The following is a 4,854-nucleotide window of genomic DNA, read 5'->3' as shown; positions in this document are numbered from 1 at the left end:
GGGTTTCTGAGGCTGTAACTCTTTACGGGAGCAGAAAACCTCATCTTTCTTCCTCAGAGCAGCTGGTGGGCTTGAACTACCGACCTTGTGGTCAGCAGCACTGTGAGCAACCATCATGCCACTACATCCCACTAGGTTTAAAATGAGTCATCCCGGCGGCAGAAAGTAGAGGGCATTCTTTGGCCCTGGGGTCCTTGCACGGAGATTCTCCTAGACTCAAGAGATAAGGGGAGCGCTGTAACGTTAAGAAGGACACAAGTGGGAGAGACGTGGAGACCTCAGAACCAGGAGGGCAGTCGAGACAGCGCAGCAGGCTTCCCGGCCTGCCCGTGCAGCCAAGCAGTAACAGTGGGTGTGCCCATTTGTGATTTGCAGAACCAGAGAGAGCTGAGCACCTTCTGCAGGGGGCCTCCTGGGGGGAGTGGGGTGCCTCAGGCACTTCTTGGCAGAGAGAAAGAACTTTGTAACACTTGCTGGAGCAGGGTAGAGGCCAGGCCAGGGTGCCAAGAGGCTAAGGCCTAGAGAAAGGCCTGCTGGTGGGCACAGCCAAGAGGCTGTCCTGCCTGGAAGGACTGCATCCTGACGTTCCTGATCCTGAGCTGTACCCTGTCACTTTCCTGAGACACAGCCTGAGAGGCCTGTGTGGCTGTGGCAGCAGAGGAAAGAGGCCCGGATGGCAGGTGTCACTCGCTCAAACGTGTGGGGAGAGGAGGGTCCCCCATAAATCATCACAGGTCCGGTAGGTGCCATTGTACAGCGATAATAAATAAAGATTATAGTAAAGCCATAGAGAGCATGAGAGGTAGAGGAGAGATTGGAATAATGGAGTCAGACACAATTCATGGTAGCATGCTCACCTCAGCCCCACTTGGTGGTCCTCGTCGGGGGACCCTGGCCACCAGAGCAGGAGAGAGCCTCAGGAGTGAGACCAAGAGAGCCCCCGGGAGCGAGGACCGGGGAGAGCCTCCAATTTATTGCTAACCAAGGGCTATATCTCCTTCGGGGGGGCATGGTTACAGGTAACCACATGTCACAGGGAGGGGCAGTACAATAGGCATACACATCGTAGGAAGGGATGTAAGACAGGCTTAAGCGTGCCAGGAAGGGCATGAGCTAGGGGTGTGCCCATAGGAATGGGAAGGTCTAGGGGTATACATGTGACAAGATGGGCGGACCCTAGATTCATGATGGCAGCCTAACCTTGGTCCTCCTTGGGCGGATTTGATCTCTCTGGGGTTTCCTACAAGGAAACAGACAACTACTACCCTTATCAGAAGGGAGTGGGCCCTACTTGCTGTGGGATAAACAGTGGTGTCTGCTTGCTCTAGATGGCGGATAGCTCTGAGGGGGAATGACCCCTGATCTACGTCTGATGACCTCCAAGTGTACGGTCATTCGCAAGCAGCTAAGTCTGGCATCTATCTGAGGGAGACCGCTTGGGAGAAACCCTTCTGGTTCCCACACACACGCTCTTGCTGCCACCGGGTTGGTTCCAGGGGTCTGAATGGCAGGAAAGGAGGGAGGGAGGAAGCATGTTTCACTGGACCTCCTAGCACGCAGCCTCCGCTGCTCAGGCGGTTGGCGATTCCCCCTCCCTTCCCCAAGGGAAAGAACGAGCCTTGTCATCCTCACATCCGTGTGTCTGGGGCAGGGTGGGGGGGCATGGGGGGTGAGGTTTGGTGTGGGATTTCCCTCGTTTGGGGACCCATCTGAGCCCCTCTCCCGATGGCTGAGAGGCTCAGGCTTTGTCTCCCCTGGCTTTCTCTCAGGTGTCCTCTGCCTGAATCACCTTCCTAGAGCCTTGGAACCAGGGACCTTTCCTGGTTGGGATGAATTAACCTGAGGTGGCCCCGGAGCGAGAAGGGGCCGTGGGACAGTGGCTGAGCGTCACGGAGGTGACCCTGACTCAGGGGGACCCCCTGTGTCCAGGAGGAAACCCTGTCCGCCGCCATCTTCGTGAATGTGGTATGGCTGGGTTTGTCATCGGGACCACTGGGGGGTCAGGCCATCACTTTGAGGGGTCCTCGTACTCCCAAACCTTCTGTTCCCAAACGTCCTTTCTGTGACGTGTCCATGGTACGAGAGCTGCGGCCTCCTGATTGAAAGGATAGGGGGCTTTGTCCCCCAGCGTGCTCCCAGGCCTCTGGGGGAGTGTTGCAGGGATAAGTCTGTGAGCCCCCACTGAGCCCCACTGACAGAGGCTGGCAGCACACTCATCACTGGGGTCACGGAGGGCCTGGAAGCTGGGTGGGCTCTGGTGGGCAGCCTTGTGCTGTCCCAGCTCTGGCCTGCCGCATCCCCAGCCTTCCGTCTGGTTTGGGACAAGGACAGGCAGGCCCTGCGTGCCCTGGGACCAGACACTTGTCTTTTTCTGGGAGGTTTTTGTTTCAGGAGTCTCTAGGCCGCCGCTCAGAAATAGCAAGAGGGGCTTCGGGGTTGGCTCCAGGCTCCAGGAGGGTCCCCTGCAGCTGCTGCCCACCCCCCAGGGGCTCCCAGGCAGGTCCCGGGTTTATGGAAGCAGCTGCACAGTGTAAAATTTCCCTGCTTGTAAATCTGCTCCTGCCAGAGTCACAGGTGCCAGGGGCATCTGCAGTGCCGGTGTGGGCATCCCACTGCCCGCCGGGATCCTGTGGGGATGCCTGGGGATGCCCTAGGAGGCTGGAGGGCCCCGGCCAGCTGGAGCCGCTCTTCTGGGGTCTGGAGAGCGGAACTGAGATAGAGGGTTTGGAAAGGGGAGAACGGGAATGGGATTGCATACAAGCTGATGATTGGGGACAGCCAGGAGTAGGAGGGGTAGCAGGGCGGGGCAATAAGCAACCAGGGGACCCAGCTGGGTCCCTCTCCCTGTGTGACCTTGGGCAAAGGACCTCACCTCTCTGAGCTTTCTTTCGCTCCGTGCCTCAGCCCCAGAACGTTGAGAGACTGAGGAGCATGAACTCAGGTCAGCGGGGCGAGGGTCATAGGCTTCAGGTGGCTGGGGCTGGACTCCCTATTCGGCCTCTTTCCTTGCAGCTGTGACCTTGGGCAAGTCACTGAGCTCCCTGGACCTTAGCGGCCTCCTCCGGGAAAGGAGGGTAATGGTGGGGTCTGTAAGAGAGCCGGGGTGAGTGCCAACATTTAATGTGCTCGGCTGCCAACCCACAGGCTGGAGCTTCTGAGCCAACCAGGGCCTCTCAGAAGAAAGGCCTGTTCGTCACTGAAAACCCTATTCTTTTGAAACATTTTTTATTTTAACAATTTATTTATTGAAAAAAATCATTTTATTGGGGGTTCACACAACTCTTATCACAATTCATCCATCCATCCATTGTGTCAAGCACATTGGTACATTTGTTGCCATCATCATTCTCAAAGTATTTGCTTTCTATTTGAATAAATTTAATATAATTCACATGCCATACAATTCAATGATTTAAGCATATTAAAAAGTTGCACAATCATCACAATCAAGTCTAGAATATTTTCTTTCTTGTGTACATTTCCCCCATCTCCCCTGCCATAATCCCAAGAAATTATTAATAGTTACTGTCTCTACAGATTTACCTCTATAGAGGTTGTATGAAGAAAAACATTCCAACACACACACACACACACACACACACACACACACACACACACACACAAAACAAACCCTCTAACAACAATAACGAAAGAAAACACAGGAAATATCAATCCAAAAGCAAGCAGAAAATACTAAAAACAGAATAAATTTAAATTGTGCCCAGAGGGAGACCAAGTGAAAAGGTGTTGAATTTTAACCTGATTGCATCTTCCTGGATCCATCTTTCTAATGTTCTCTGATAGCAAGGCTATCACAACCTTGGTCAGTAGTCAGAGGGGATTCTCTGGACGCTCCATCCACTTGGGGACTCTGCCAATGGGGTTCGGGCTTTCACTGTCACCCACGGCTTTCTGGAAACCCGTGTGCTCAGCACGTCAGCTCTAACACAGTTCCCTCCTTCAATCTTGGATTTTATGATGTACAATCCTTGGATCACACAGGCTGCTGTGCTGCTTCTGTGTGGGCTTAGTTGATGCCTCACTCAGAAGGCTGCTTGTCTGAAGACACTGATTTCTTCACCACACTTTGCTATAGCGCCACCTCCTCAGTGATCTCTTCAAGAGGCCAAGTATTGACTAAGGCCATCTCACAAGCACTAATTGTTCTTAGATCAAGGCGATGCTTAAATGGGTGCTCAAAATCCATCCATATAGCTATGCTTTATATATGGCCCTGGTTCACTCTAGAGACATCATCATGATTTTGTTGGAAAATATTGTACATCATCCCCATGGGGGATGTGAACATTTCTCCTCTTGACACACAAGAATGAACTGGGAAGTCCTTGGTACCAGTAACTCTGGGGGCAGTGAATTCATTTGCTACCAGCGCTTAGCTCGGAGCCCTGGAGGTCCCCTGAGAACTCCAGCTGAGCTGTTAGCCATAAACAGAAGGAGAAAAAAGGGAACACCCTTCCAAGCATTCTGGCTCCTTCCCTGGTTTACCTTAAAATGTTGGAGTCGGTCCGTTTTAGCGGCTTGAGACTTTTAGAGCCCTAACATCTTTCCTTGGGGGCAGAACAGAGCGCCCTGGAAGGGTGGGCAAAACTGGTGCCCCCCCAAAGGAAAGCCAAGCTCACTGCCATCCAGTGGATTCTGAACCCCGGTGGCAGAGGGGGTTCTGCGTTGCATGGAACCACCAGCCGCTCCTGGCGAGAAAGTGGAGCCACTCTTATAATGGGTCTTGGAAATCCACAAGGGAGATTCTATTCCATCCTATCGGGGCACCTTGAGAAACGAGGCCCAGGAGCCAGAAAAGTCCCTGACAGCCCAAGACGTGGGTGACAGTCATGG

The sequence above is a fragment of the Echinops telfairi genome, unplaced genomic scaffold (assembly GCF_000313985.2).
Source record: "Echinops telfairi isolate 266 unplaced genomic scaffold, ASM31398v2 ScPeMD7_7412;HRSCAF=8450, whole genome shotgun sequence".
NCBI lineage: Eukaryota > Metazoa > Chordata > Mammalia > Afrosoricida > Tenrecidae > Echinops > Echinops telfairi.
This window is presented reverse-complemented; position numbering follows the sequence as displayed.